Genomic DNA, 9,696 nt, shown 5'->3' with positions numbered 1-9,696 from the left:
CAAATCAAGTAATCTGAAACTATATGAAGAAATAATGTACAATGCAAAAATTTTTTGATGATAAATGAATTTTCAGTAGTAAGAAATTGAAATCGTCAATTGAAATAGTAGCATTACTTTTCTGATATGATATGCATATGTCATCCACATATCTTCTCTCTATATATAAATATAAATTTAAAATCTACTGCAATTTAAAGATTAGTTATACAGCAATAAATCAATTTATTAGAGTACATCTTAAAGTGGATCTCCTCATTCAACTCTTTGACTTCCCATTGAAGACATACTAACTCTGGAAAGAAAGTGAAGGAATATTTCAGAATACTGAAAGTATTACTGCAGATTAAGCAAATAATCCTATATGTATATGAAGAGATTTTTAAGAGCTTTCATGGAGCAATCAGAAGAAAATTTCATAAAGGTATATTTGCTTACAAAAGAGTTCTTAGAAAACACTATTATAGAAACTTTGGTCAGCGTTATTATGCAGAGTGGATAAAAGAACTGCACACAAAGGAAGATAAACTACTGCAGAGGTTTAGAATACGCAAAAGCCGCAGTCACCCAGAATGCACGGAAAAAAAAAAAAAAGACTAATAACAGATGAAATGACAGAGATATTTAACAGAGATATTTATTAGATGTTGTGAGATTTTTACAAATTATTGTCACATCAGTTACTAATGAAACAAAACTTTCTTTACGGTAATGCCGTGGAAAGGGCGTTTCCCAGTCTAAAGTTTGAAAAGGTGTGTATGGAATAAACAACTTTAGTATTTATAAAGAGAAATCAGTCTTCCCTAGTAAGTCAGTGTATCACAGGAACAATGCATGCATGCGTTTGTGAAACATGAACAGGGATGAAAAGGAAGCCCACAGAGCACCTGCCCTCCGCCTCCAGCTGTGACGCTGTCCCTGCAGGTGGCACAGCCGCCTGCCACCTACAATCTCCACTAATCACATAAACGCGACGTCTGCAGCGCCCCCATGGGACCGGGCCCTGCCTGCGCGGGAGGAAAGGTCCGGAGAAATCCGCTTTCCGTAAAGCAGGTTACTTTTTTTTTTTTTTTTTTTTTGAGGTAAATGTGATGACTGGAAGGCGCGACGCTCCAGTGATCACCCTCCCTCCGGTGTTTTGTAAATTCCACCGCTGGCCTTGGTCCGCACCTCCTGGCCTTTCTCCCCCGGCGGGCGGATGAGTTTTCTGGGCGGGATCAGCTCTTTGCTTTCCGTGATTCTCCCGGTGAGAACTCAGTGAGCGCGGCCCAGAGGCCACCGCCAGGTGGCGCTGTGTCCGAGGAGCCGCGCGCTTCCCCTGCTGGCCTTGCTGGGGCTCTGGGATCAGCCTCCCTCAGCGCCCGGAGCATGGCTTACCGCGGGTGAGCTGCTACTGGTTCTCTTGGATTTGATTAAAATTTTTTTCAAGAAACACTTTCCTTGAGAGCAGTACATAGAAATGCTTTTGCGGATGCGTCCCCGCGCGCGCTCGTGCCCCGCGTGCGTGTGTATGTATGGACGCCGGCAAGATCTGCGCATGTGCGGTGCCGGTGCCAGTGCAGGAGGACTTGGGAGATGCACGGGTGTGGTGTGTGTGTGTGTGTGTGTGTGTGTGTGTGTGTGTGTGTGATGGATGACCACTGGCGCAGCCCGGGAAACTGCTGTAATTTGTTTTGTTATTATTATTGTTGTTGTTTTGCACCAAGGATTAGACTCATGACCTCCCGGGCTTGCCAGGCAGGCACTGTGCAATCAATGGTCGTCTTAGACTCCTATGACTAAACTACACAAATATAGATACCTGAGTAGATATTCATATATAACACCATTAAATTACCCCTTTTCTAGTTTTTTAAAAATTGTATTTGTCTATTTTAACGTTTCTCTTTTCAGTCCTTAACATACTGATATCTCCTTTCTATCTTATAAACGTCTAACAAACTTGATTACTGCTTTGTTCAGTTCAGAAGTATACACATAAAATATTTGATTGTAGGTGGTTTGTAAATATAAAATTTAAGAAATTATATCCATTTCTATTTGATATGATGAAAATTTTTACAAGAAAGTTATATAAACCTCACGGTTGTCAGCAACCCTTTTCTGGAGGAAGCTACAATTAGGAATGGGCCAAAGAAAATTCTAGAGGTAAAAACCAAGCCGAGGGAAACATTTCCACCTGATTTTCTGCCTCTGAACCCCGCTGTCTCTCTCCTCTCTTCCTGGCAGCTCCATCTCTGCTGGGCTTTTCTGTTCCCCTCGCCATCTGAGAGGCTTGTGCTTGGCGCTTCAGTGGATCTTTGATAGTCCTGAGCAGTCATCATGTCCAGAATTTGGCCTCTCTACCTGACAGCATCACATTTACCTCAACCTTATGATTTTACTAAAATCTGTTAGACTCCAGGCTTTGCTGAAAGTGCAAATATAATAGCTCTTGTGCAGATACCACACTTTCTTTAAGTAAGGTTTCTACCACATTGACTTAATCTTGAAACCATGTAACTTGAAAATATGCTGTTTTGAAAGTTTCATATAAGCTTAAAATTTTTTCTCATTACTTTTCAGCTTTTTGTTTTGTTTTGTTCTGTTTTTGTTTTCCAGGGTCTCACCATGCAGCTTACTCTGGCCTAAACTCACTTTGTAGCTCAGGCTAGCCTTGAACTCACAGAGACCCTCTTGCCACAGTGCCCCAAGTGCTAGGCTTAAAGCATGTACCACCATGCCCAACTGACATTTTCTTTTTCATATTCTGATTCTATTTCAAGTCACTGATTCTAATCATTTGATCTAATAATTTGATTTTTAATAACTGATTCTAATAATTTGATTCTTTTTTAACCTATTGTGCTAATTTCACCACATCTTTCATTTCATCACTGTATTTCGCATTTCCTTTTCTTCTCTATTTTAAATGATTTCAAATCCTGATTGACTTGAGTAGGTCCATGAGCGGGTTTATGGCTCAAGTTTTTGGCAGGCTGGCTTGGGACTGGTTCAGCATTAAGTGGGATCTTGCCCTTAGGTCACCACCCTTGGGTCTAGATCTAGATCAATTGGAATGAAGACAGCAATTGGTTCCACGGAAGTGTGCTGAGATGCTATCTCTGCAAGGGCCAGCATAGAGCCTGGGTGTTGCAAGCCATTGAAACTGGAAACTGAACACAGGTGCAGGGCTGCTGCTTGGTCGAAGCAAGATAAAACAAGGGCTGAGAACACCTGGCTCCAGCTCCAATTAACTAAATAAAAACTATAGCTATAGCTATTTCACTCCTGTAGAGAAATGCAACACAGAAATCTTCTCCTAAGATATCTCAACTTGTTACTCTCAATGTCCTTGAACCATTCCCACACAATTTCCTGTGTTGTTTGAGGAAAATAATAAATATACGTTGCTCAGAGGCATTCCCTGTTTTAGCCCTCAGAGTCCCTGAACTCTACAGAGGATTTTGATGCTCCTGGAGCCCTAAAATCGTTCCACTTACTTCATTTATTTAAGCCTTCACCATACACTCATGTGGGAGACTGGGGATCTAGGCTAGGTCCCCAATACCTGGATCTGCTAGGAATGGCCTGAAGTCCAGTCCACAGAGTCTGACATGATGCTGGTCTCAGAAGCTGAACAGAGGTGGGTCCTGGCAAAAATCAAGCAGCAAGGGGTCAGCTTGTGCCCAAGATAGAGTATGGCAGGAAAGACCTGAAGCCATGAGGTGTTAGTATCAGCCGGGCACTGGAGGAAACCAGTAAGACAGCACCTTTGGTAGAAAAGTACACAAACATTTGGAGCACTCTGCAGTTGTAGGTTGATAGCGATGCTAAAATGGATTTATAGATGTTGAAATAGCACTAAGATTGGAAAATGCTCAAATGGGCAATAATCGGTTGCTTTTAGCTGAATGTAAACACATTTCTCTCCAGTTATTCCTATAGCTTAGCCTCATCTCCACAGAATGATAAATTATCCTGGATAAGCTTAGGGAAATGTGAGTACCCTCAGTGGAAGGACCAGCGAAACTTGTACCACTTTTTCCTAGTTTTTAGACTGACTTAGTGATCCAACTCAGAGAGGGAGATAGAGAAGAAAATGCCCTTGTAAGACGAAAGTGATGAGACCCAAGTAGGAGTAAGTGATATAAAGTAGAAAACGTCTTCCTATGGATTGATTTCTCCAATGATTTTCCTATTTTAATCCAGCTTCAAGACATTTTTCTATGAGTAAAGTACAAGGTTTTATTCATTGCAAAGTTTAGTGTTCAGCAGTAACACAGATGCCCCTTCTCACACAGAGGCTCAGTAAGCCGCAGGCTCTGCTGTCTTCTTCCCTCACACACATTCCCTGTGACAGAAAAAGATGGGACATTTGGACAATGGCGCTGCAGAAGCCCCACTCAGACGAACCTGTGTGATTGTCAAAAATTAGGTCATAAAGATCAAGAAATGCATTTGAAGACATTTTTCCAAAAGCTTTCACCATGTTACATTTTCAGTTTTAATCACTGAGCAGTTTAAACAGACTCACAGCACTGTGCTACTTCCGTTTACAGTTTCCGTGCCCCATAACTGTAAACAACTACTTATTTTATTTAGGAGTGTTTCATTGCTAGTCTGAAAATAAATTATTTTCTAGTACACTTCATGTTAACGGAGATTCCTGAAAGCTTTGAGATCTCTCACAATCTGAATCAATTATCCAGCGGGATGATTTTGATATCAGCCATTTCTTCAAGCAGATGAATTTGCCAGCAAACTTTTCAGTTTTATAATACTAAAAACACAAACAAAATCTTAATGTAATGTAACTGATATTTTCTTTTCCTACACCAAGAAAAATGAAATTTAACATTTCCTCTGGCAGGATCTTGATGCTAATGTGAGTGCTCCTTCATATTTTTTTATCTTGCCATGAAAGTCATAATCTGAAACGTCCTTTCTCCTAACAATACATGAGGCCACTGAATGCTCATATGAATTCTCCTGTGCCCTAGGCAGTGTTTTAGGCCTTCACATGTGACTGTGCACAACTGTGATGTTACCGTACCTTCAAGGTATGGAGGTAAAGGGAACACGAACACGAAGCTGCCCTGACTAAGGAATCAGTGAGCAATTCTGAATCTGGAGCTCAGGATCTCAACCAACACCCCATGGGGTGCTGTGCTGGAATTAGCCAGAGAGGTGCAGATGAACACATGAACACAGCTGGAAGTACGGTGCTACAGAACAAGAGAGGGGATTATTATGAACTTGGGAAACAGAATTGGGCCTGGGGATGTAAGAAACTCAACAATGCCATTGGTTGCTCTCAGAGCTTGAGGTGAAGATAATAAGCAGCATGCCTCTGGCCCCGCAAGCACAGCTGCTTTAAGATGCTCTGATGTAAGTACGGATTGGAGTGGCTTTGTAATTATTCCTTGAGCCTGAGGCTGATGCACAAATCACAGTCACATGCAAGTGTGAGCTTCACGGGTCCTCACTGTTCACATGTGCTGCACACTCTTTACGGAGCTGCTGCTGAACAGCAAAATGAGCTGCCCAGCCAACAGGTCAGCAGAGCACAGGAAATGAGAACAAGAAAGCAGAAAGTGGAAGATAAGAGTGAAAAAGCCTGGAAAAAATCAAGAGAACAGTAGATCATAGTCAGTCAGGCTCCTACACATACACTTGGTAGATAGGAGACACATGAACAGGACTTATGACTTTTAAATTTTGGGGGTAGCAGTGGCATCTTCTTGGAGCTGGTTGATGAAGGGCAGGAGCCTCTTTCAGTCTGTCTCTTCTACTTTCTGAGGTAGGACACCACAGCTTTTTTTATGGCATTCTTCATCTCCTGTTCCTCAGGTGTAAATCAGATGGTTGAACATGGGGCAATGATGGTATAAGAGACTGAACGCCTTGCCCTCTGGAAAAGTAGTTGCTGGTCGAATGTAAATAAACAATATAGGAGCAAAAAAGTGGACCATGATGGTGACTTGTGAGCTGCATGTGGAAAGGGCTTTGCAACAAGGTTTTGCAGAGTAAGACTTAACTGTGTGTATGATCACCATGTACAATATCTGTAAAAACCACGAAAGGCACCAGGCCCATCAGCTCAGAATTCACGGTGATCAAAAACCCAATTGTGCTTGTCTCCATGTGGGCCAGTTTCAGCAGAGGATACACATCGCAGAAGTGGTGGTCGATTTCATTGGGACCACAGTAGGGTAATAAGAAGGCAAGAATGAACTGACCAAGGGAGTGCAGAAATACACCTGCACAGGAAGCCACCATCAGAAGCTCATGAGGACTGTGTAGTGCAGGGGTTTGCAGGTGGCAACATAGTAGCTATAGGTTTTGGTCCCTGAGATGAAAACTCAGATTGCTGAAAATAATTGTGTACATGCATGAATGTGGGTATGAGTGTAACCATTCTATTAATTTTGATTACAAACATAACTGGATATAGTGCCCAGTAGAAGTATAGAATGAACACTTTCATCAGGAAAAAATTAAATCTTTTGTTCTATTTACAATTTTAAAATTTCACAGAAACTAAATATTAAGAGTGAAGACACCAAAAATACAAATACATGAAGCTTAATATGTGAGTAGTAGAAGCAAGTATTTGCCATATGTCTATTTAGAAATGTTACAAATAGAAAACCTCAAGTGCTTTTGGAATCATGAGGTGTGCATACATTACAACTATGCTTACTTTACAACCATATTCATTGTGTAAGTCGACTTAATTAATAATCAATGCATTACATATCACAGTCATCCAAAGGGATAAGAGAAGAATGATAAATCCTTTTCTCAAGATTTATTATCTCAGATGTGAAAAAAATACTTATGTATTTGATATGTAGGAAACATTTCCAGATAATGATTGTTTTATTTTAGATTTTACTCTCAATGCATTACCTATTTGTATAAATTAATTTCTTTTAAATTGATGTATGCAAATTGCCTGATTTTTCCTAATTAAACATTCTGAAAATGTACTATATTTCAATTTCCACATCAGTATTTTACTATTTTGGGCTGATTGTTCTCATCTTCACCCCTATTTTTTTACACTCCCCTCTTCTGTGTAACAGTGATAAAATGATGTAATATTAAGCATATTAACATTCCTGTAATAATAATTGCTAATCCATTGGAAAAATACAGACTTTTTATGGTATAATTTAAAACTTGACCAGCAAACTTAAGGAAGAAGAATATAGAGATAAGTTTTCTAATTAACCCTTTAAATCCCACCAGAAGTTCTCATTCTAAATATTAACACACTCAGTCTCGGTACTAAAAATGTTTCATATCCACTACTTATAATATTAGCACTGATCTATTTAAACTTTCTTTGTAGTATTATTTTATTAGTCCAAGTTTACAGTACATAGTGATTAGCATCATTTTGGGGAGTAGGTACCTGACCACAGTGCATCTTAATTCTTCTTTTTTTTTTTTTTTTTTTTCCGTTTCTGTCTCCTGTCTTCCCTCCCTGCTTTTCCAATTCTTGGTTCCCTTCCCATTTACAAAAACTCTGTCTTCATCATTTTCTCCTTCCATTTTTTAAAATCCTCTTTCCCTTGCTTCTCTTCCCCTTCATCCATCTCATTTCCCAGCAATTTGAAAATGATCTTGCTTCCTCATGTATCTTTTATTGTCCTTTGTACATTATTACATATTATTTATTTTATGTATATTCTTTATGTATCTTTTACTTTGTGTTATATATTACATAACTTCTCATGTAAGAGAAATCATGAGATATGTAAGTTTAACTGTCTAACTTATTTCACTCAGTATTATGGTCTCAAGTTCCATCCATTAACCTATGAATGCTCAAATTTATCTTTATGGCAGAATAGCACTGCGTTGTGTATAAACTTTTTACACCTTTTTTTTTATTTTAGTAAACTTACCATTGAGATTTGTGTACATGATTAAAAATCCATCTTTTCAAAGTTGAAACTAATTGTTATGAAATTACCTTCTAGATTTTATTATACAAAATAATAAAGAAGAGGCTGTGCGATGTGGGTTCTAGCACTCCAGTAGAGTTTAAGATTATTGCTCCCAGTGGTTAAGGACCTGCCCAACTTCCAGTCACACTAGACTGGGCTCTATAGGTTTCCCAGACCTGGCTGGGCCATGCCCAGCGACGTTCTTTCAATCCTGGGAACTGGGGCTGCACCAGTTGAGTTCCAGCACACTGGCGTGGGCCCCAAGAGAGCTTAAGATAATTGCTCCTGCTCATAGAGGTTAAGTGTCTTCCCAGCTTCCAGGCACACTAGACTGTGTTCAGGAGGTTTTAAGGCCCCACTAGACCACACCCACTGACCATCTTCAGTCAGGGGAGCTAAGGGCACATGCTGTGAGTTCCAGCACATTGGTGCTAACCCAGGGAGAGATTTGGACCATCACCCCCAGGGGTTAGGGGCCTGCCCAGTTCCTGGAACACTGGAGGTGGCACAGGAGGTACTGTGGGACTGACTGGACTACGCTCAGAAACCTCCATTCAGTCCCAGGAGCTGAGGGCCAAGAGTGTGGTGGTGTACACCTTCTAATCCCATACCCTGGGAAGCTGAGACAAGAGAATCACAATTCCAGGCAAGACCAAGCAACTTGGTGACTTAGACTCTGTGTCAAAATAAAATAAAAAGGGTTAGGGCTGTGCAAGCTATTCCGGGTTGATCTGCCACTGCGTGCTGCTCCTACTCAGCGCCTCTGTGTCCCTACGTGCCTCTTCCTCCTCTTCCTCTGCACCTTCTGCGGTCAGTGCTGCTCGGCTTGTCCTCGGTGCCCGATTGGCCCTCAGCCTGCGAGGGGAAACATGGCCGCCTCGCTTGCCACACAGCATGCGCGCAGCTTCCCCATGCTTGACCCCGGGACGCTTTCGTGACAGGGAGAGAGGAGTTCCTGCGGTGTGGCCGAGGGGACCCAGCCTGGCCTGGGTCTCGTCCGCGTGGATCCGAGGCAGGCACCAGACAAAACTAGAGCTGTGCCTGCACAGCAGTAGAAGCCTTGGGACCATTCAGCTACCAGAGTACCTTGCCATCTTGGGACCCAGCACTCTACTTAGCCACCTCTGAGAAAAAAAGCTATGGGTCCCCGTGTCACCTCCTTCTGGACATACGAGGCCCAGCGTGAAGTGCGCAAACTACAGGTGCATCACATGCCCTGGGAGAAGATGGGAAGTTCTGTGGCAGTGCTTACACATCTCTAGTCCAGTTTCAAGTCAGGGGTTGTGATGGCCCCTGGTTTGGCTTTGTTGCCTAGAACTGGTTTTGCTATTCTAGGTCTCTTCTGATTCCAAATCAATTTTAGTATTGTTTTCTCTATTTATTTGAATTTTACTAATTGTATTTTGATTGGCATTGCATTAAATCTGTATAACTACTTTGTGAGTTTGGCCATTTTCATTATGTTGGTGATTCCTACCCATGAGCAAGGGAATATGTTTCCACTTACTGATATCTTCTTGAATCTCCTTTTTCAGATAACTGTACTTTTCAATGTAGAAATTTTTTCCTACCCTTTTTAGATTGATTCCTCACTATTTCATTTTTGTGGATCCAATTGTGAAGGTGGTTGTTTCCCTGATTTCTCTCAGTGACTTTGTTATTTGTATACAGGAATGGCGTTGATTTTTAAATGTTGACTTTGTATCAAGCTATGTGTCCCAATTAGATTATTAAGTCCAGAACTCTTCTGGCAGAG

General features: G+C 41.2%; 1 pseudogene; it reads right to left on the bottom strand.

The window, feature by feature from the left end:
• Positions 1–5,770: 5,770 nt before the first annotated feature.
• On the bottom strand, positions 5,771–8,494 carry LOC101788981 (olfactory receptor 4P4-like; annotated as a pseudogene).
• Positions 8,495–9,696: the final 1,202 nt, after the last annotated feature.

Source organism: Cavia porcellus, unplaced genomic scaffold (assembly GCF_034190915.1).
Source record: "Cavia porcellus strain 051 isolate PalLab524CR breed Dunkin Hartley unplaced genomic scaffold, mCavPor4.1 scaffold_14, whole genome shotgun sequence".
NCBI classification, from domain to species: Eukaryota; Metazoa; Chordata; class Mammalia; order Rodentia; family Caviidae; genus Cavia; species Cavia porcellus.
This window is presented reverse-complemented; position numbering and strand designations above follow the sequence as displayed.